Source organism: Cornus florida, unplaced genomic scaffold (genome assembly GCF_030987335.1).
Source record: "Cornus florida cultivar Cherokee Brave unplaced genomic scaffold, ASM3098733v1 CherokeeBrave_3.0.0_Hap2_Chr01, whole genome shotgun sequence".
Taxonomy (NCBI): domain Eukaryota; kingdom Viridiplantae; phylum Streptophyta; class Magnoliopsida; order Cornales; family Cornaceae; genus Cornus; species Cornus florida.
Genome location: NW_026775571.1, coordinates 61,132,826 through 61,157,611, shown reverse-complemented (window position 1 = coordinate 61,157,611; position 24,786 = coordinate 61,132,826). Strand labels below are relative to the sequence as shown.

The 24,786-nt window shown below is 36.5% G+C and overlaps 1 pseudogene; it reads left to right on the top strand.

The window, feature by feature from the left end:
- Positions 1-418: 418 nt before the first annotated feature.
- Positions 419-3,758, top strand: LOC132273230 (G-type lectin S-receptor-like serine/threonine-protein kinase At1g11330; annotated as a pseudogene).
- The last annotated feature ends 21,028 nt before the right edge of the window (positions 3,759-24,786 follow it).

Below are 24,786 nucleotides of genomic sequence, written 5' to 3'. Positions count from 1 at the left end.
AGACCTCATCTTTGTTTCTAATATGGTTTATAAATTAATAATGCTTAAACTGCGCATGATCTTTGATTTATATTGCAGACGACATGAATTTGATAAAATTATCAGAAATACGCAACCAAACCAATGATGAAAGAACAAAAAACAGTTTTAAATTCACAATTTGTCTTATATAGAATCATAGGATACTGCTTCCGCTTACCGGGATTTCCATTCAAAGCTTATGACTGGCCGTAGATTTTAATCCTTCCATGCAATATGTATTTCTGATGTGGAGAAGTATGAGGAAAGAATATTGATTTTTATGGAGAGTTGAATTACTGTTGATGCATGGAAGTCCTTTGGCAACAGATCAGAAGACATCACACCTTCCATATTCACCAACAAGAGCCACTCAACAGAGTTATTGGACTTGATTGCCATGGTACAAGCTAGCTTAACGACTCTTTTTCTAATCCTTCTTCTCATATTTTACTGTTCTTGTTGTACTGCCATCGACACAATTACATCTACTCTACCCATCAGTGACACTGAAACTATAATCTCCGATGGTGACACCTTCAAATTGGGATTTTTTAGTCCGGTTAATTCTTCTAAAAGGTACGTTGGTATCTGGTACAATGAGATCTCTGTGCCGGCTGTGGTATGGGTAGCGAATCGGGATAAACCTCTTAATCATTCTTCCGGGACTGTGACAATATCCAAGGATGGCAATCTTGTGGTCTTGGATGGACAGAAACAGATTGTTTGGTCATCAGGTGTTGCACATTCTTCTGTGAGTTCAAGTGCCCAGCTTTCTGATTCCGGGAACCTTGTATTGCGAGATGACTCTAATGGAAACATAATGTGGGAGAGTTTTGAACACCCTTCCGATTTTTTCTTGCACGGGGTGACCTCATGGACAAGTCCTTCAGATCCATCCAATGGAAGGTTCACTATGGGCATCAATCCTCTGAATATTCCGGAAATGTATGTATGGAATGGCAGTCGTCCATACTGGCGGAGCGGTCCATGGAATGGGCAGATTTTTATCGGCGTACCTGAAATGAATTCGGTGTACTATAGCAGATATGATGTTGCAGCGGATAAAGAAGGGAACATGTACATAAGTTCTACCTATTTAAAAGAGTCTCCTCTGTTATATATTGCCTTGAGTTCTGATGGAAATCTAAAGAAGAAGAACAAGAGTTGGGAAAATGTGTGGTCGACTCCAGATATCGAATGTGAAGTTTATGGCAAGTGAGGTCCATTTGGGAGCTGCAATGAGCACGGTTCACCAATTTGCACCTGTTTACAAGGGTTTGTTCCAAAGCATATCGAGGAATGGAGTAGAGGAAATTGGACCAGTGGATGTGTAATGAGGATACAGAGACAATTGCAGTGTGAGAGAAACAACAGTGGTGGTGAAAATGGCAAAGAAGATGGGTTTATAAAGCTAATGATGGTGAAAGTGCCGGCCTTCACTGAGTTGATGCTATTTGGTGCAGGAGACAAGTGCAGAAGTCAGTGCTTGAATAATTGTTCTTGCATTGCTTATTCATTTTATATTGGCATTGGTTGTATACAGTGGAGTGGAGACTTAATTGACATACAGGAATTCTCCTACGGTGGAGCAGATCTTTACATCCGTGTTGCATATTCGGTACTCGGTAAGTGTTTTTCATCATCCTTACAAATATAAAATAACAATAATATATGCTTCTAATCCTCTTTTTCTTATTCTGTTTGTTTTACTTGATGATTCAGTATAAGCAAATATCACTTGAATTTGAACCATTGCATATTCTAAACATATTAGCCACCCGATATTTGTATTGTAGTTCAGAAATGCGTAAGTCTGTTTTAATACCTTTTCCCATTTGCCAACAGAAACAGAGTGCCACGGAAAGTGTCTAAACTCCTAATTCTTTAATCTATATGAACTCGAGTACTCTCTCAAAGTTTGTTATGTTTTACAGAAAAAAAGACAATAACAAACCAGATAGCACAATTGCAGTGCTCATAGGCTCATTAACCATTGCAGTCTGTATCTATCTTTCTTGGATGTGGATGGCTAGACCACGAGGTATATGCCCATTAAAATTAGCTCAAGAGATTTGCACATATTGCTGTTATTATATAGATTACCCATTACTAAATTTTGAATCAAGAAGGAAGAAAAAGAAGGCGAAGTTATTATTTAAAAGAGGGGTAGTGAATCTAGATTGTTCAAATGAAAGAATGCTTGGAGATAATCTCGACCAAATTGAACTTGAAGAACTACCTTTTTTCAGTTTTGAGAAACTGGCAATTGCAACAAACAATTTTGATGTGGCCAATAAGCTTGGGTAGGGTGGTTTTGGTCCAGTATACAAGGTAATGTTTGTTCATCGGAGCTCTACGCTGTAAATAAAAAAATTAAAAAATTAAAAAATAAATCACTTTCATCTTTAATTTTAGGAAAAACTACCTAGCGGACACGATATAGCTGTCAAACGGCATTTGAGATCCTCTGGACAAGGACTGGAGGAGTTTATGAATGAGGTTGTGGTAATTTCCCAACTCCAGCATCGCAATCTTGTTAGACTTCTTGGCTGTTGTGTGGAAGGAGAAGAAAAAATGTTGATCTATGAATACATGCCAAATAAAAGCTTGGATGTATTTCTCTTTGGTTAGTTCATGAAAAAGCTTTTTTTGTTATTTCAATTAGCAGGAACTTCATTGTCTTGAGAAGACAGAAAGCCTTTTCTTTTGTAGTGTTTGTGAACATATTGATCTACTATAAGTCTAAAACTATAAATCCTATCTCAACATCAATTTTAATTTTCCAAACAACTACTTGTTTCTTCTTTTCTTCAATATTCTTACAGATCCAATCAAGCGAAGACTCCTGAATTGGAGAAAATGTGCCATCATTATTGAAGGGATAGGCCGAGGCTTTCTTTACCTTCATAGGGATTCTATATTAAGGATTATATATAGAGATCTGAAGACAAGTAACGTTCTGTTGGATGAAAATTTAAATCCAAAAATTTTAGATTTCGGCTTGGCAAAGATTTTTGGAGGCAACGAAGAACAAGCCAACACTAGAAGGGTTGTTGGAACCTAGTAAGTAGCTTTTGCTTTAATTTGTCCAAAATGATTAATTATTCGTGTGATAATTTGTCTTTCTCATGGGATACTTCCACTCAAATAATTTTACTATTCGGGTTGTAATGACGCAATGTCGTGGCTATATGGCACCCGAATATGCAATGCAAGGAAGATTCTCGGAAAAATCTGATGTCTTTAGCTTTGGAGTATTGTTGTTAGAGATTGTAAGCGGGCGAAAGAATACTAGCTTTTACCACGATGAGCACTCTTTAACCCTTCTAGGATTTATAAGTTCACTCGAACTATTGCCTCAGTTACTCCGTATAGTTCATTTTAATCTATCTAATTTCAACTTTTGGTGGTTGTGTCATCGTGTCCAAGCATGGAAGTTATGGAATGAAGATAAGATCGTAATGCTAATAGATCCAATAATTTCCAATCCATGCTTCCAAGTTGAGATCTTGAGATACATACATATAGGACTATTGTGTGTTCCAGATTTTGCTACTGATAGGCCAACTATGTCGACCGTTCTTTCGATGCTTAGTAGTGAAATTGTAAATCTTCCAACTCCAAAGCAACCTACATTTACTAAAATGTGCAGTCTCTTAAATATACGATCTTCTCAACAGCGCCAAAGGGGATGTTCTGCAAACAATGTAACTATTACAACCATGTATGGCCGTTAGGATGCAACTTCTTCTAGTATTCCTCTTACTATTATCCATTAAGTACACTTTAATCTATGCAAAATGTTGCTTTGTTTTACATAATGTGTTCATCAACTCTATGAATTGGTGTGGGTATTTATACTATTGAAATGTAGTCTCCTTCTTGAGATGTGCCTACGTTATCTTTGATGAAATGCTAACATTCAATGATTGGTGTGTTGATTGTGTTGAAATCGATTTGGTCTACGGAGTTGTGCTGGAAAAGTAAGCTAGGGTTTGGAACCTATGGGAGCCCTAAACCTGAGTGGTTGTGTCATGTGGCTTGTGAAGGTGACGAAATTTAATTACTTATTTTATTGAGACATGTAAAAGCAGGAGATTTAATTACTTAATTTATTTGATTTTATTTTATTTTGGATAGTTGAATGCTCAATTTTAATTATTTTGATAAGTCTGGGTTTAAATTGGAGTTATATAAATAAATTAGGCATTGGAAAGTCAGTGTAAATTGCACTTGTGAAATGACTATTACAGGAGACGAGTAAATTCATGGATTTATAAAGGTAATGGGATTATATGACCTGGGAAATCTGTACCATCACACATATGAATAATAATATACATGGTCAGTTGTAAATTTATATCTATGTGTGTAGATTGCAATCAGGTATCATATACAAGGTACAGAAGTTAAATTCAAATATAGAATAATAGAAATATAAATATCATAGAATTATTAAAAGGACTAAAAACATAAAACCTCCCAGTTGTTTACAAAAATTATCTACTAATCCCCTCAAGTACATAAACTATTATATTACCTCATCATGTTTTTAAAAATATATCATATCACACCCTCCCCGTTAGTTGACCGTCTAAAATTAATGGGATCTTATCACGTGCACCATATATTGCATTACAATGACCAAAATACCCTTATTCTCTCGAAATAACAAAATTTCCCTTCTCTATTGTCTTCTTTCTCTCTATATCTATCTTTCTCTCTCACACCCAAACACAAAGATACAACTTATAGAAAGCTCATTTATGTTAAGATAGTCTTATCATTATCATATATATTGTTTCGTTTTGATCTTCTCTCACTACTTTAACCCCTAAAACATATCCAAAACCCTAAAAATTGAACTTTATTTTTATTCTCCTTTCCCAACTTTATACTCTGGCTGTATATTAGATTTTCCTATTTACCACCGTCGTCCACTCTACATCACCCCTCTTTGCGCCGGTCGCCAGCCTAGATGAACGTTGGCAGCGACGAAGTCAGTAAAGTTGACGACTTCTCCCCACCATCATCAACATGACGATGACAACTATATCAGCCGATTGCGAAGCCGCCGGTGGAGGCAGAGCCATACCGACACCATCTTCGTGGCGGTGGTGGCATTACTCATTGCCACTGCCTCATGGCTGTCGCTCGTCTTCTCCGGAACACCACACCTCTTTGGCACCGCTTCACGCGCTTGGAAGGAAACCCTAATGGAGCCGAAGGATTGGGGGAGAGTGAGGGATGAAGATGGGCAAGCAAAAGGCCCAATTGCCTGCATGCAGGTTTTGAATATGGAATAATGGGTTGGGGTTTAAAAAGGGGAGTGAATAATTGGAGATCGCTTTCGGAGTGGAAAGAATTAGGTTGTCGCCATATACAAGAATTATTATATGTAAAACTTAGAAAGAGAAAGGGGCATACGATTTCCATACATACCAGAGAGAGAGGGAAGGAGAGTCAAGTAGACCACGTGGAAGACCTCCAAAGATGATGAAGAAGGCTGCCCAATACTACATTGTTTTATAAGGGGGCATAATTGTCATTTTAAATTCACAATTTCATTTTAATATATTATTAATATAATATCAAGGGCATTCTTGTCATTTCGCAGTCACTTAACGGTTCTGTAACGGAAATGAGGCAATGTGATAGTTTATGTTAGTTTAGAGAGTTTTTTTAATAATTGAGGGTGTTATATGTAGTTTTTGTAAACGATAGGTAGTAGCTAGTTTTTTTTTTTTTTTTTAAAAAAAAGAAAGAAACAATAAGAGTGACAAAAATTTGTATGAGCCTCCCCGGTTCCCATGCACGAAAAAGCTATACATTTTCAAGATACAACCCAACCTGTGAGTTGTTTTCTTGAAAAGCGTTTGAAGAAGACAATTGAGTTAGTCAAAAGTCCCCTCAAAAAATGTAAACTATATAAGATTGCTAGAGAACATCGAAAGAGAAAGCAGTGTGTTCATTTGATTTATGAATTTGATCCATGCTATTCGCACTATCAGTCCGGTCGCAATTTCTTAAATAAGTGATGCATAGGAATCGGTTTGATTCATGAATTGTTGTATAAAAAAACTAATTCCATTTATGAATCTGATCTTATTTATTACTAATATAATATATATGAATATATATAATACTATTTAACCCGAAACATATATAGATAATACTAATAGGCTAATCCCTATCCCCTTATAATATATATTCCTATAATATACATAAATTATATTACGTCTTTCATCAGTTAATAAAAAAACATCTCTTATGAATTATTTTAGCAAAAAATTCATTTCAACTGTCATAAGGATGGTATTTTAACTACTAGCCATTTAAGAGGGATGTTTTGGACAAAAATACCCCTTAAACAGTCACGACCACCGTCAACACGCGTCTTTACCATGTCAGTCTTCTCCAACCATCCTTCAGTCACCGGAAACGACCCTTCATCGCCAATAAAGTTGATGTACTATTAATTGTGTAGCATCACTCAAACAAGTTGCACATTTGTTCATCAAAACAATTCATACAGGTACACACAATTGTATATAGAGAGAGATAGTTGATGGGTCGGAGCTAATGATCCACCACCGCCAAAACAACCATGGCAGATCTAACCCTAACAAACCCACCACCACCACACCACCGATTCACCACCACAACCACTGATCTGCCCCTAAATCCCTTACCCACCGTTGCTGCCATAACCACCAAAAAAAGCCGCCGCCTTGAACTGTCTGATCTGGTCGCAGCGTCGAGGTCGTTGCCGAAGACAGACACGAGACCCATCCCTGTAATTTTCGGATCCTTCTCGAGCTTGGAGCGAAGGGTTTGATGGTGTCGGTGCTGCCTTCGCCGTAGACACCGTCTGAAGTACAAATTTCAATTGTGATGGTGATATTATTGGCTTAATAAAATCTGGTCCGGCCACGAATTTCAATGAAGAAAGCCAACTGAAATAAAGAAACCCAAGCGACTTTCATCAATTGCTTGATGTTTTGGTTCCAAACTCTGTTTTTGATATTAAAAAAAAAAAAAAAAAAATTGTAACTGATGAAATATGCAAGACTTTTACTCAAATACTGAACTTCTGTTTTGAATTTTATGGGAGCAACAGTTAGATTTGATAGATCTGGTCATATTGCTGCTTGTCATGACTTTATAGGGTGCCTAAATGCATAATCTTCTGAACATTTCTAACCAATTTCTTAATCATCTTGCTGATTTCGCTCCGTAAAGTTATCATTTCTTTGTTGTAAGAGCTCAGTGCACTTCCGTATTTAGCTAGAACAATACGCCCATTTTATACATGTATTTTCATTTCCTGGGTCATAAGATCTCCTTTTATATCTATTATCCAGCATTTCCATTTGTGAAGTTAATGAGAAGATCTCCTTTCAGACTCTCGTTGATGGTGGTGGTGAACAATTGACTGCTCAAGGGGTATTTTTGTTCAAATCATAACCCCGCCCAACAGTTAAAATACTCCTCCTATGATAGTTGAGGGGGAGTTTTTTTTGCTAAAATAATTCATAAGAGGAGTTTTTTGCTAACTGGTGAGAGTCAAGAGGGGTTTTTTTACAATTCGCCCTTTATATAATTCATGAATAAAAGTTCAGTAACTTGTTTTTGAACTTATTTTCTGTTTCTCCAGGTATGGGAGGCCACCGAAATAATTTGGTGAGTATAAACCACATGATCTTTAATTCTTCATTGTGTAGTAACAACTTGCAGTCATTATATTGTCACTATATTGCCTCAATTATTTCATTTCAATCTTATATCTTGGGCTAAATTTCGTTATTTATAAAAGCCTAATTCGTAAAATCAATCCGATGTTTCACAGATTGGGCTGACGTTATTTATAAAAACACAATTCTAAAATCACTGTGATGGTTTTCTAATTGGGTTGATTCAGATTTAGACTCTCATGTTAGAATTGGTTTTGGTTTTTATGAAAGCGTTGGACATGATTGGTTTTGATTTTAGGTCTAAATAGAACCAATCCGATCCATCTGCACCACTAAAAAATAGGGAAAAGAGAGAATATACATATACATGTGTGTGTGTGTAAAGCCTATTTGATAGCCCACCTTATACGTTGCATTTGGTTTTTTCAACATGAATCCACCATATGATTCATGTGAAGTAAAAGAAGCATCTTTTGGGCCTGATGCAAATTTGGGCTTCAGGCATGACCCCTTGGCCTGCTGAAAAGTCAAAACCTAATGGGCTCCGGCCTAAGTTCCCTAAACTGCGGGCCTTGGATGGACCTAATGTATTATATTCTGCTGGCATAATAATATATATATATATATTTCATATCATAAGTGACAAGTATAAATAAAATACTATGTTATACGCTAAGAAGCACGGATACTTCTACGAAGGAGCCATACCCATGTCGGACACTGACACTCCGTGTCCGACATTTCATATACGTGTTGATAAATAAAAATTATGTTTTATTTTTTTTAATTGGTACTTACACGCACATATCTCTATTGAGGCTTAAGTCTCCGAGCTCGCTGTGAAATAGGAGCCTGGTATTGCTAGGCCATTGGCACGTTAATCAACATAATTATGTTTTCATCAACTCTATTCAAAACTCAGTGTTTGGCTTTATCCCTCCATATTGTTTCTTTTGAGAGAATCCTGTTTATGTGATTCAGCCAAACTTCCATGACATATATTAAAGATATACACGCTAATTTGTCTCTAATAACTAGAACATGGACAGAAGTCCATCTTCTTCTTTTTTCTTTTTTCTTTTTTTTTTTTTTTTTTTTTCATCTTGAATTGTGGTCAGAAGTTACGATCTTGAATTGTGGTCACAACCATCGGCAAATTGAGTTATTGGCACCATCACCATGACCGGCCCTTGCCAAATATCAGCCTGTCATGTTAAAATTTGAACTTTGATACTCTAAACAGTAACTTTAAGTTCTAGTCTAACCAAAATCATGAATGTCCCAAGGCAGAGTAGGTTTTTTCTTATTTTTTTTATTTAGGACTTACATTCAAGGAATTTTAAATTTGTATGCCCAATCTTCATTTAAATCTTTCTGGAAATTACTCCTAAAAGGTTGATCCTTGTAATTAAGATGCATAACAGCATCTCCGTTTTGCTAGTTTTTGCCAGTTGGTAAGAAAATGATACTTTGGGAATAAATAAATAAAAAACATGAAGTCTATGAACATCTCCAAGAATAAGTCAACAATGATCACTTTTTAATTACAATTGACACAAACTAAAATATAATAAAATTACAACTCCAATAAGATTTAGACACGATTGAGTTCAACCCATTTATAATTTTGGTGGTTGTACTAAGCGAGTTTGTGACACTGTTCTGTTTTGCTAGTTTTTTTAGCCTGTTGTTAATAAAAATGATACTTAGGCAAAAAAGAAAAAGAATCATCATGCCCATGAACATCTCCAAGTTCAACAATGATCACTTTTTTAACTGCAGTTGACGCAAAACCATAAGACTTAGAATAGAGACACGAACGATTGAAAAGAATTGAAGTGTTAGAACTTCTGATATTCATAAGAGTGACACAGTGAAACCTCTGATAATTTTTATCAGGACTTCTATTATAAAAATTGGATGGCTTGAAATCTGCAAATCATTTTTATTCTTATAAACCATATCAACATCTGGTATGACTTCAGCTAATATAAAATTAGATAATGATTTATACCATTCAACTCACTGTATTATCATATTGCATATTACTATGTATTTATTAAACATAAATTGACTAAAAAGATAAAATTAGTAAATAAATAAATTAAAAGAAATAAAAAAAGTGACTAAAGTTGCTTCCAAGGAAGATGGCATTGTGAATACCCCGAAAAGCATACAAGTCAACTTTGCGATTGTATTTAGTTGCATCTCTCCATCGAAAGGAAAAAAAAATATAGAAAAGAAGAAGTAGTTAAGTTTGTAATGACCCGGTCATTTTCTTCCTTTTTCTTTTTCCTCAAATTTTGCAGATAAATTTTTTCCATTGTCTTTTCTTTTTTGTATATGGTTTTTCGTCACTTAGTGTCGTCCTGAGTGCTCGAAAATGGTTTCTGAGACTCTTTTCCGTGGATTGACAACTTCCTTTGAGGACCGAGTCATTTTCACAATTTTCGTTTTTCGATACTATTCACTTTTTGTCCTTATTCCTATTTAGTCCTTTTCCCTATTTCGTCTTTTCCCCGTTTGTCACTTTGTTGGCAAAATCTCACTTCTTGTGCTCGGAGTTGGTTTTTGACTTCACGTATCTTTATCGTAAGTGGTTTCCATGAAATACATATCTTTACTTTTGTAAGAAAGTATTCTAGTTACTCTTGGTGTCCATAAGGGCATGGATGCATAATTCTTTGAAATTAATTTCTTTTCTTGGGGTGTTTTTCATAAATATTTTTTGAAGATATTTTATTTAAGGGGTATCTAAGAAAATATCTTTTGGAAGATATTTTCATTCTGGAGCAGTTTTGCAGTTAACCCTTTTTGCGGGGGCCATTGTGCAATTAATAAAAGTTGTTGCAAATTATCTTGTTTTAAGCCTGGATCCTCGCACGAGATTCATTTTCACTTTTCGTCGAGTCGTAAACTCTTAGAAGTCCCTTCTAGTCGATGTTTTCCAGTTTTCAGGGTTTTTGGCCCCAATTTGTGCCAAACTTGTTTGGGGCATAACTTTTTGCTCGGGACTCGATTTTTGACGTCGTTTCTTTCGTTATTCTTATTTTTTCATTTTAAATCTTTTTCATTCACAGAGTTTCATCATTTGAACGCGTCTGCTCAAATTTCACTTTTCCGGACCCGGCGTGACCCATTAGGGGCACTTTTTGAGATTTCTATAAAAGAGGGATGAGATATTTTATTTTTTCATCTTCCCCACTCTCTTGCACGACCTGAAGCTTCCATGGCAGCCCAAGGGAGGCTGCCACCTTCTCTCTCCTCATTTGAACGTCATTTATTTGTTAGAACATAGTAGGGCCTTTGCGTTTTGTGTTCGTGTTGACTACGCGCTTCTTTCACCCTTATTAGAACCCAATTATGGCCAAATTTTGAGTTTGGTTTTGAAGTCAAGTTGTGATTTTCACGGGTCCTCTTTGGAGTTTATCGTTCATGGCGTTGTCCCCGACGAAACCCCGAAGTATTGTCGGATTCGGAGCCGTTTCGTTTTGATGGTTTTTGAGATTTTCATCTCAAATTGAGGTAGGGGGTGTCTTAGGTTTATATTATTATTGTATTGATTTTTTTATAAGCATATACAACTTGTGAGCATGCCTTGTTCAAGTTTTTAGAATTTAATTTAATTATTTTATTTGTTTAAGAATTAATTCTCATGATGCTAGGCAACTTAGAATTAAATTGTGGCATGCTAGAAATTTAGGCCTTGGTATGGTGGTTGATATATATTAAATTGGGGTTATTTGAATAAGAATTGCAAATTTTATTTAATATTTATCTTTTGTGAAAGTTTAATTCACCTAGTTATATCAAGCATGGAATTAACTTGTAATGTGATATTAAAGTAGGCATTGGTGAGTTCTTTAACATATATTAAATTGAGGACATTTAGATATGTTTAAAAATCTAGAGAAAAATTAATTAATGAGCTTAATTGATTTTATTTTAAGTGTGTTGGACACTTAAATTGATATTGGAGTTAGTAGGTTGAAATCCCTTGAAATATGGTCTGTTTAATCACCTTGTGAGCATGTTACTAATTTGATGTAGAATTAGTACTTGAGACATCTTGAAATGGTAATTGGACTTAGCATGATATAAAATATCATTAACTTGCATAGCTTGTTTAGATATATCTTGTGTAGGTGTATAGCTTGTTAGAATATTACAATTGTTTACCTTAGAAGTTAGTTACTAAATTGGGACTTATTTAGTACTTGTGGCTTAGTGTGGTAATTTGGTTCAATTGTTGTAAAATATTATTGTTTTGGTGTAAAAATTGCATATTGGAAACTTGACATGTCATATGCTATCTAGACTTGAATTCTAGGACATGGTTTGTGTGAATTCAACCTTATTTGTGCATGGAAGATGGCTTTATGCATTAGTGGATTTGGTATAAGTTTGGTCTAACTTATTGATTTTTGTATAAGTTTTGGACTTATTGATTTCAGAAAGCTTGTAAGGACATATTTCACGTGATGGCTAGGGTTTGGCTCTAGTACGGAGACAAGAGTCTTCTAAGTCATAAGTGCGCACTAGATAGTACCTTATGGGTCGTAATTGTCCTGAATAACTTATGCATGTGCGTACTAGGTAGTGCCTTGTGGGTCGTAATTACCCGGAAACACTTGCTTGGTCTAGTGACCACATGTCCTAATCTTTCTACTTTGATTTCGCATTCAATTTCAAGTTGTTAATCATGGATTACTTGTACCTTGAGAATTAATGTTTGCTTTGGATATTTGAATCTTACTTAGTATACTTGAAATTGTATACTTGTTTTGTACATTTAGATCTCATATAGTGTACTTGAACTTGTATGCTTGCTCTGTGAGTTTAGATTTCATTTAGTATGCTTGTGCCGTGTATACTTGTTTTAGGCGTATCTCTCTTAGCTTAATATACTTGTGTCTGTGTACTTGATTTACGAGATTTTCATATAAAATGCATACTTGTATAAATATGCTTAGACATTGCATGACTTGTCTTAATGTAGTTTAGTATGCTTGGAAATGTATGCTTGTATGATGTATAACATGTTTAACATTGTTTAGTATACTTGTATGCCGTTGTTCACTTTAAATTGCATGAGTAGCTTAGGATGATCCCTGAGTCTCACTTGACATAAACGTTAGGTGGCATGAGCCCCTTTGACATGTTTCACCTTAAGGTGATATAATTGTAAAACGCTAGGTCGATGCATGCTCATCTCCTACGACTAGCTTTATGTTACTCACACACGTAGTGGGGACATTTTTTAGGTACCAGGATCAAGATTCGGGATTCACATCATGCTTGGATGATTTGTAGACTTGAAGTTCTCATTTCTTTTAAATGTTTGCTTGAAATGCCATTTATAACTTTATATGTCAAAATGTGTAAATTTGATTCTATTTTTGTAATGTGTACATAAGTACACTCTTTACAATGTATTTGACATGTATGAAATGAGGCCATAGGCCAATGATATCTAATTTGTATCCTATGTAACTTTTAACTTCATGAAATATGATGAAAATATTGAAAAATGCCGAATCATTGCTTCACTATGCTTGCATCGGGTGTGGGAATTCTATTTTTATTCTTTTATAGAATCTCATTAATCATGTATGAAGTGTGGCGAAGAGCCAAACGGTAATTTGAAATCATTTGTTAATTTTGGTTTTCAAATTTCTCTTTTCTCGTTCATTTTTGCCTTTTTGCCCGTTAGGGGGTCGAATTTTGCATCGGTGGTATTTTTAAGCCATGGACCATCTAATAGGTAAGTTACGTTTGTGTGCATGATCATTTTCAAGAAAAACCTCTTCCTTGGCAATTTGAGCCTCCTAGGAATTCATTTTGAGGTTTTGTTGCATAATCTGATCTAGGAATATTCTAGACCTTTCACATCAGTTTTATTTTCTTCTTTTGATATGGTCGATTAGAAAACGTGATTTTAGGGAGGATTTCTTCTTCGTGTTTTTCCAGAAAACATCGTCTTGGTACTGGAAATCCCTCGTGAAGTTTCAGCTTCCAATTTTCATTTTAGCAGCTTTTTAGCTCTTTTGACCAGATTTCTTGGGAGGGCATTTTGGCCATTTTACAGTGAGTTTTTTTTTTTTTTTGAATTCTTTGCTAGTCACGTAGAAAACTCAATTTTGAGGGGGGTTTCTTCTTTGTGTTTTTGCAAAAAAATTCATCTAGGCCTCCAAATTCAACCTCTGTTCCGGATTTTTCTAAAAAAAAAAACCATACAGCAGCTTTATGGGCTGCTGCCAGCCATGTGTGGACCTAGCGCGCGCGGCGTGCAAGGGCACGCGCATAGGCGTGCGCATGGGGCTGTCATGGCCCCTCGTTGGGCCGCCGTGACGTCAATTCTTCTTTTGGGCTTTTCTCCTTCGTTCGGACTCTGATTCAAGAGAATTTTTTTTTGAACTTGACTAATTTTTTGCTGTCTTTCCAACGGTATACTCGGTTGCACCCGGTTCTTCCTAGACAATTACCAGTTTACCTTTTTTGCCTTAAGTGCTCGTTTTTCTTCGTCATGCCGTTTCTCCTTCGTCTGGACTCCGAATCATGCGATTCTTGAGTCCATCTTGATTAGTTTTTTGTTGTCCTTCCAACGGTGTACTCAGTGGCACTTGAATCTACAGTGTTCATAAATGACTATTTTGCCCCTGGGGGCTTATTTGTCATATTTTCAATCTTTTGCTTTCGCATCAGTTCTTGTTGAGTTCCACGACCTCATGGAAGGTCACTTTGACTTCTTAGAGTCTTGTTTTCTGTTTTCGCTTCCGCATTCGGATCCGTTATCGGATCATCCTTTCGGTTCATCATTGACGCACTGGCCTAAAAACCAGGGCCGTCACAAAGTTAGATATGTCTCTCCTAACTTTGAATTTGATCTTTATATATATATATATATATGTTCGCGTTGTTTTTGTTCACACCGATCGATGGACTTTGCGAGTATGCCAAAGTATTTTTAAAAATACTCAAAATATGATTGAACCCCAACTATCCCTTTTCGTTGGTGGCTGACTTCAGGAAATGTGTGAGAGAGAGAATAGTCAGAACTCCCAGCAAGGTTCTTTTTTTGCCTTGTTTGCAAGGACTTTTTATAAAAATGTTAAAAGAAATAAAAATGCAATAACTAAAAGAAAATTTTAATGAACTGGCTGAATGGAAATTGATGGTAAAGTAAACGACTGAATTGAAATTGACTTTAAAAGAACTGGCAGAATGGAAATTACATGGAAAAGAAACAGCAGAATGGAAATTGCCTGGAAAGTAATGAAGTGAAATGCAATGGCTGAATTCACATGACAAGAATTTAATCGATTGCCATTTAATTCAATTCAATAAAACAAACATTTTGAAATGAAATAGCATAATTAAAATATTGCAAAAGAAAAGTAAGTTACTGGAACTTAGATTCTTTGAATGGAAATTGCCATTGAATAAAAGAAATAAAGATAAATGACGTAGAGTCAATTGAATAAGAAATTCATGTTTTGTAGGTGGTGCTAAATGAATTGGAATGAATTACAAGTTTTAATCAACTTATTCCCCTCATTATTTGCTCTGAAAATCTTCTTCTTCTTGATTTTCTTATTTTCCTTTTATTTCTTGCTTCAATAGAAAACCTTCGTTGAAGAAAACCTTTCTTGATTTAGTCAATACCAGTTGCTAAAATGTTGCTGAAAAGTTGCTTATTTTTAGCAACTTCTTTCCTTATACTTGGCCACCGTATCTTCCTTTAAATGGCCCAAAAGCCATTTATCGCTTTTATATTTATTCATAACGCGGCTGTCCATTGCATCTTTCCTTCTCTTCTCTAACTAAATCCCGATTTCATAATGATTTAGTTGTTTTACCTTAGCCGTATCTCATAGTATTTCTTCCCCTGTAAACAACTCATTTGAACTTAGTTAACTATTACTTGTTATATTTCAACTGAGTATATTTTCCTAGATTCTCTCCTTTAGTTTCTCAACTGGCCTACTTCTTTCAAAAACCAAATCGCACACTTGTCATCTCCTCACGGGTCCACATCATCGCTGAGGTGGCTGTCAAGTTTTGGTGCCAACAAATACCCCTTAAATTTCAAATGCCCTTATCACTTACGATAAGAGGCTTGTTTGGAATTTTCATCCGCCAAAACTTGAATTTTAAATATTCAGTAATAACTCTTTTTTACCTAACCACCTGCCTTAATGGTTATCATTACCCATTTAAAGCGACGATTAGACTCATCCATAAAGCGTATTAAATACGGAGCTGATATTTAGCTTTGTATCATCTCTCAAACCCTTAAACCTCTCTTTCTTTCTTCTTTTGTTATTACAACAGAGATTTTCCTTCCCTTCTTATGTTTGTATGGCTCCTAAGAAGACCAAATCAACCGATTCCACCTCAATTCCTCAACCTTCAAATCCTTCAACTCATGGCAATATTATTGAGAAATCCCTAAAGACCCTTTCTCCTTACAAGTATTGTCTCAATACTCTTATCGATCTTCGTACCGATTCCAAGGGTTTGGTCCCTGCCTTCCTTGATAAAGCTCCTACATTCATCTCGACATTCTATCCCTTAGCCGATGTGCTTCCATTTCTACAAACTTTCCCTCCTAATGAAAATGGCAGTTTGCCAAATTTTTATTTTAGGACATGGCATGTTCTAATGATGCTTGGATCAGTTGGGTTGATCAAGTTGGGGCTGTGAAAGGAGAAACGTGGAAAACTGATAAGCGCCGAATATTGCATATTCAAGCGCCCTTAATTGCATTATTTAAGTCCATTGTTTGCTTATTTTATGTAGATTATCCCCATTTGTGTGTTTGTATATATTTTCAGATCCTTTTTCCAAAAAGGAGTACAAATAAGACTTTGTGGATTTTAGACCATCAAAAGGCACAAGGCTGGCAGCAGTGGAGTCAGGACTTTGCTCGCCATTTCGACCTAGCAAACTCAAGAAATGGACTTCCCTCATAACATGAAAGATTTAGAGCTCTGAATCAGCTTTCGAAATCTTCAAACGGTTTGTCATTCGGAGCTTGGACCAGAGAGTTATGGCCTTGTTACCAGAGGTGCGCAGAACTGCCTGGCAGCAATGAAATTCTTCCTTGATCTTCATTTTCGACCAACCATCCTTGAGAATTGGATCTCCACCAAAACATGAAGTTTTTAGAGCTCTGAATTAACTTTCCAAATCTTCAAACGGTTCATCATTTGGAGTTTAGAGCACAAAGTTATGGCCATTTTACCAAAGTAGGTCCGGGCGGAGCAAACCAAGCATAGGGCATTCTGGCCAATTTTCGAGTGCTCGAGGCCTTATTTCGAGTGCTCGAAATTAGGGCAGATTGCTTCACGAGATCAGCCACTTGTGCTCAGAAATTTGCTAACTTTGTATGCTCTCTTTATGAGTTTGGTTGGGGATGTTTCTTGGAGGAGAGAGAGGGCTTTTTGGGTGGAGTAACATGTCTACAAAAGAGGGGAGCCAATTCTGAAATTCTGGCAGCAGTGAAGCTCGATTTTCATTGCCACTTTTGACCCAGAAATCTCGAGATCTGGACTTCCATTATAAAATGGCATATTTAGAACTCTGAGTTAGCTTTCTAAATCTTCAAACGGTTTGTCATCCGGAGCTCGGAGCAGAGAGTTATGGCCTTGTTACCAGAGGTACGCAGAACTGCCTGGCAGCAATGAAATTCTGCCTTGATCTTCATTTCCGACCAACCATCCTTGAGAATTGGATCTCCACCAAAACATGAAGTATTTAAAGCTCTGAATTATCTTTCCAAATCTTCAAACGGTTCATCATTCGTAGTTCGGAGCGCAAAGTTATGGCTGTTTAACCGAAGTAGGTCTGGGCGGAGCAAGGCAAGAATGGAGCATTTTGCTCCAATTTCGAGTGCTCGAGCCCTTATTTCGAGTGCTCGAAATTAGGGCAGAATTGCATCCGGAAATGGCCCATTTTCAGCCACTTGCATCTTGGGTTCCTCAATTCTAATTTCCCTCTTTAATGGTTGGTTGGAGATGTTGGTTGGTGGGGGTTTCTAGAGCCTTATCTCTAGAAGAGAAGAGAGGGAAGCCACACAAGCTTCATTTTTACAAGATAGAGGAGAGAGAAGAGAGCAAGAAAGAGGGGTTCTTCAAGCTCCAAAGAGGGTGCACGAAAATGAAGATGAGGATGATGCTTCTTCCTTCTTCTAGCTCACCAATGGGCAACTAAACCTCATCTAGGGAGGTGATGAAACCCCTCCCTTGTAAGCATGTGTTAGTATAGTTTATTTTTGGGGATTACAATGTATTTTTGATAGTCTTTCCATGATCAAGAGCCTCATTTTTGTTGTAATGAATGTTGAATATTTATAAATGATTATTGTGAGTTATTCATCTTGTCTTGGATGGTTACTTTTCTTAATCATATTGCTTGCACTTCCATGGTGACAATGGAAGTTAGATCATGGAATGGTTTTAATAGCATGGAGTTGGAGAACCTAGATAGTTCATGGCTTAGGATTTCCCTTTGATGGTCTATACTTGATTCTTTGCTTTATGTGCATTCAACATTTAAATTAGGGCCTGATAATCCTTGACTTAGTAAGCATGTTCTAATCTACATTTTAGTTTAGGTAGTTGATCATGTGAACCTTTGATGGTTTATTCTTGCCTTCCTATTTAAATGAACTTCTTGAGGATATTATAGCAACCTAGTATTGTTATGTATCATGACTATCATATATGTTGTTTTTCCCTTAAATTAATCTTAACCTAGCATGTGTATAGGGATGGAGGTGGATTCATTTCCCTAGCCTTCTTTACTTGTACTTCACTCCCTTGAATTCTTGCAATTTATTGTTTTATGCACTTTTAATTTCCTAGCTTAAGTGACATCCAACAAAACCTTTATAAACCCCTTATCATTCTAAGAACAATTCTAAACACTTAGGTTGCCATAAACTAGCGCAGTCCCAGTGGTTCGACTTACCCGACCAATAGCCCTATTTTACAATGATTCGTGCTATTGCGAAGGTTGATGTATAGTTGATCAACCGATCAAAAACTTATGGTATTTATGATGCCATCCAACTGAGCAAAACAAATATTGCTCAAGATAGGGCCCAAATGGTAGCGGCTATTTTCAATTGATCGACCACAACCAACTCCTTACATTTGAAGTGTGGCATGATGGCTCCCACCATTCAAGACATATGTTTTTTAACCGGCCTCAAGCCTTTTGGGATTAATGTGAGCAACTTGTTAGTACAAGAGGATTCTCCCTTTATCTTCCTTTTTAAACAGACTGGAACTAAATCTTCCGAGTCTTCCTATGGTAAGTATTTAACTTCTAACATGGATCATCGCATTCCTGTTAATGATGCCGAACATATTGCCTTTTTAATGGGCTGGCTAAATAAGTTTCGTCTGTGTGTACCGGCCTTTCAAGTTACCAAAGATTACATCCATGTGGTTATTGCTCTTTTTAGGGGTAGACCCCTAGTTTTAGCCCCTCTGGTCATTTCTGATTTATACAGGGGAATTTATGACCTACTTAATTCCAACTTTGGACGTTATGGTGGCCCCCTTTGGTTATTTCAGATTTAGCTGGAAGTACATTTCCCTGAGTTAGGGCCTATAGTGAGGCCTTCAGCCAATAACCCACTCTTTCTATGAGTTATGCATCGACTGTACCCAAATCTCACTCATTTGGGGATTGTTTCAAATTTTTCTACTTCAGCTGTGAGCATAGGACTATAAGCCAATTTTTCTCATTTTCTCATTGTTCTCAAGCCCCTCAATGGCTGACTTCTCAACAAGAAGTAGCCACAAAAAAGACTTCTGATGAGCTTTCAGCCATGTGGGCCAGTTTTCTTCTGGCAAGGGATCTTCATTTTAACACTGGTCCTTTAGGGACAGTGAACACCAAGGTTGGGGTTGAATTTTATAATCCTAGTCAGCTTACTAGGCAATTCGGCCTAACTCAAATTATTCACATGCCTCCTTACCTTTCATTCAATAAAAACTTTCATCGGTGTGTGGTGTTCCTGGATAACTCTTATGTTCGTAATGCTGCCTCTCAGTTCTCCAATTAGCAAATTGGATTCAAATTCCAACCTTTCATAAAAAATCCAACCCTAGATTCTAGTTTTGACCAATGGTGGTCTTCTTATATTACTTCTACCTGGACGACTGAATGCCAAACTCTTGTTATCAAAATTCTGGAAACATTCAAATTTATCTCTGTTGCCTTCAAAGGGGCTTTTAAAATTACTCGAGTTGTATACCCCAAAGATATTGCCTAAAAAAAATCCTCCCAAAGGGAAGAAACAAACAGCTAAGAAACTCCCTTTCTCTTAGCCAACAGAAGCTCCAACAAGGGTTAATAAAAAAAGAAAAAAGCTAAGGCTAAGGCTACAGCCAACCTACTCAAAGGTATAATCTTCCTTTTTCTTCAAACATATGTATATTAAAAACTTTAGACTAAACTCTCTTACCTTTTTGTAGATTTAGATAATAAAACTCTGTCAGCCTTCTTTAACCTAGAGAATGTTGAGCTTCAGGATGACAAAATCTCCTCCAGTCAACCTGTAATGATCCACTCCACTACATGGTATAATATTGTCCGCTTTGGGCCTCGGTTTTATTCTTGGGCTTTACCTAAAAAGGCCTCATATCAACTGAAGTAACACACCTACATATAAACACTTCACATTTCCCTTACCCAGTCAATGTGGGATTACGCACACGTAGCTCACCAGTATGGTAGCCTACCAGTGTCTCGCACCCGCCCACTGCACATTCGCCCGCAGGGTCATCACAATCCACCCCCCTTAGAGGCCCGACATCCCCGTCAACACACTTTCAGCTAAGTCAAGCTTTGATACCATTTGTAACGACCCACTCCACCACATGGTATGATATTGTCTGCTTTGGGCCCGAGCCCTCACGGTTTTACTCTTGGGCTTTACCCCAAAAACCTCATACTAATTGGACTAACACACCTACATCTAAGCACTTCACCTTTCCCTTACCCAAGTGATATGGGATTACGCACCCGTAGCTCGCCGGTGTGGTAGTCTGCCAGTGTCATGCACCGACCCACGGCACACCAGCCCACAGGGTCCTCACACAACCTCTTTAGCCTACAGAAATTGAATTAGCCACCATCCCTAGAGTTCCAGAAGTTCTTCCACTTGTAAGCAAGGTAAAAGATTATGCTTCTCTACCTAAGAAACCTTATTCTTTTGTAAAATGATCATATCGGCCGTATTATCAAAATGCATAGCCGATATTGGTACCTAATTCTTGGCTAGAATTGTTATCGGCTAAGACAATCTTTAATAAAATTTCCTTTTTCAGGGAAAAAGAAATAAATCCACTGCCCATGGAACTTTAAAGAGGACAAAGTTTAACAAAGGTAAAAAACCTGAGATTGAGGAAAATCCAGAAAGTCCTCAGCCAACAGAAGATGTGACTAATGATCTTGTAATTGAATTAGTTGATGATCCTATGATTGAAGTAGCGGATGATCCCTCTGATCATTCCACAGATGAAAAAGAGGTAATGATAATTTTAACCAATAATGAACTTTTCAACCTTCATCATTTTTAAATAACATCATTGATCCTTCTTTTGCAGCAATCTCCTCTCCTTTACATAACTTATAGCCCAATTAGGAGTTTCAGTCCATTGAAAGACTTTCGTGAGCCAGTGGAAGTACCTTTAGTTGTTCAGATTACTCCTACTAAGGCCTCATCTCAAGGAGATAGCACAACTCTTCAGCCTGAGCTTCTTCCACCAGTGATTAGCTATCAGTCACCCCTTGTTGCAACTATAGCCGAATCATCCAAGGTATTGATTACTTCACACTTGTAATTTTTCTAATATTTCAAAAGTTAGAATTCTAACCTTCTTTTATTTTGCAAGTTGCTTACGAAAAAATTCAGCCTGCTCTCTCCTTTCCCTCACCAAAAGCTCCAGCCTCTTCCCTTCTAGCCTTAAGTAATTTCTTCAAAAATGTGGTAGCTTCAGTGACCGAGGAGAAAGAGAGTGAATCTTAAGGAATAACTCCAGTTACTTTAGCCAGTGTTTCACTACAATCCATAGAAGAAACCAAAAAAGCTTTGGTTAAAATATTGTAAAGAGATGCTGCTGATTTTCCACAATTTGAGACTGAACTCACGGCTATTCTTACTACTCTTAGCCAATATCCAGACTTCCTAGTCAACCTGTAAGCCAACATTGCTACTTTTAAAGGCCAACTGCCAGTTCTGGCTAATGATATTTTTCAATCTAATGAATCAGTTGGCCAATTTGAAAAGAGCAAACATAGGAAGGAAGTTGTTGGTAATCAACCATTGGAATAGGCCTCTTCCTTTGATTGTGTGAAAAATGAATTTATTAGTCTTGAAAAGAGAGAAAGAGTTCTCCAACAGGAGATTGACCAATTGCAAGCTCGGAAGGCTATCTTATTGGCTGAAGCTGCCACATTGCAGTTTGAATCTCAAGACTTTGCTAATGAGCATGCTCACCGTCGTGAAGAATTACCTAAGTTGGAAGAATCAAAGAACAAGTCATAGTAACTTTTAATCGGTTCTTAGTGATTTGGGATGATTTTAAGAAGAAATTTGCAAATATTTGAATATTTTCTCATGAGACTTTTGTAGCCATTCAAGTGCATGTACTCATTGATATAATTCTTCTATACTTCAATAAATAAATGGCTTCTTTTAACATTTTAGGCAACTACTTCAGCTAGAATTTTCTTTTATTGAGATTTAAACAACTAAATTATCCTATAAACAGGCCAATTTTTTTTACATAAAGGTACACATGGTCAGCCAAAGGTACTGGTTGACTCTAATTTTTCCTTTCAAAGATCGTAGGCATATACCTCTTAAGGTATTTGCCATTATTGGGGTAATCATGTAATTGGCCACTAAGATACTTTAACATGTAAGCACCTCCATTTAGGACTTGATGGACTATGTATGTCCCTTCCCATTTATGAGACCACTTCCCATATTTTCTATCAATCTTACTCACTGGCAGAATAACTTTCCAAGCTAAATCTTCTTCGGCAAAAGATTTTGGCTTTACCATTTTTGTTATAGAACCTCATTACCTTTTTCTTGTGAGCTATGATGTGATCCAGAGCATCCAGCCAGACTTCATCCAAGTCTTCTAACTCTATCAACATTGCTTGAGTATAATTAACAGGAGTTAGATTATTTTGGAATGTAACTCTGGCCAATTTAACCTTCATTTCCCTAGGCAGAACAACATCATATCCATAAGTTAGCATATATGGTGTGATTCCTGTCTGTTCTTTTTGAATGTCTATAGGACCATAGAGCCTCAGATAACTCATGCCATCCTCTAACCCTATCTTTGATCATTTTTTCAATGATTTTAATTAAAATCTTGTTGGATGACTCAGCCTGGCCATTTACTTGTGCATAATATGGTGTAGAGGCTGACATATGGATGTTCATATTGTGGCCGAATTGTAACACATCAGCTGCCCCAAACACTGTTCCATTGTCTAAAACAAGTGTTTTTGGAATTCCAAATCTGTGGACAATGCATTGTTCTATAAAGTTAATCACTATTTGTTGATCAACTGATTTATAAGCTTTGGCCTCAACCCATTTATTAAATAATCTGTAGCAACAATCACCCAGTGATGGTCTTCGCTTGATAGTGGATTAACTTTACCAATAAGGTCAAGGCCCCATCCTCTGAATGACCATAATTTGATGATTGGCTGTGATGACTACAAATGTGTACCACTTTAAATTTACCACTTATAACAATAGTATAAATCAATGTAGAATAATGCTATAGTAAGGGGTTATCGAACCACAAAGATTGCTAGTTTATGGCAACCAAAATTGTAAAATTACTTTTTAATTTGATAAAAGAGATGATAGTTTGATTGGTTTGTCATTTAAACTATGAATTGAAATTGCATAAAAATAGTAAATAAAATGAATAAAATGGATTAAACTTATAGAGAGAAGGCTAGGGAATTGACTTCACCAAAACCTCATAAACATGCTAGCTTGAACTCAACTTGGGGATAAACAACTATGTATTAAAAACGATGTGTAAAAGTATAAAATAACCACAATATCTTCAAGAAAATCATACATTTCAGGACTAAGCATAACCCATCTTTGGTTGGCATAGCTCATCCACCTAAATTAGGTTATGGTATGAACCATTTTCCCTAGGCATGGCCAATCAAAGTCCTTTAATTGTATGTTACAACACATGAAATCAATTATCTATCATAAATTATCTTCAGTTGGTATGGACCATCTACCTAACTACATTAATCTAAAGGTGTAGCATGCTCCATCTTCCTTAACTATAATCTATATAAAATCTCAATTACATGCCAATATAACTATTTCATAAATTCATTCCCATTGTCACTATAAAAAATTAAGTGCATAATTATATCAATATGATTTCTACGACAAGATAAACATATCAACATCACTATATGTTCAAATGAAATTCACATACATTAATTCAATGTAAACACCTTCTAATTTATGAAATCAAATATATACAAGATGAATCCCTAAATTGAAATAGCAATTACAACATATTTACTTAGTCTAGGTTACATCAACTCCCTAAGAAAGGAGTTAGTTCTTTATGGACATGGTAGTAATTTCAAGGATTAAAGAAGAGAAAGATTTCCCTTACAACCCCATTGTTGCAAAATTCAGCATAAAACCCTATAGAAAATCCTCTTTCTCTCTCCCTGTATCTTTTTAGAATCCAAAACTAATTAATTAAAAGCAAGCCTTTGCCCTCTTTTAATCCCAAAATGAGTTTTAAAATAACCCAACTCGTCAAAATTAAAATCCCCATTTAAAATGGAACAAACTTTGACTTATTCAAAATAGGGGCCGTAGGCTTGCGTCTGGACACGAAGCATAGCGTCCGGACGCGAGGTGTAACTGTTTGGCATCTAAACATGAGGTCCTGCGTCCGAACGTAAGGTGTAGCTGCTTGGCTTCTTCTTTTCTTCTATAGTGCTGACTATATCCATTGCATATTTGGGCCAT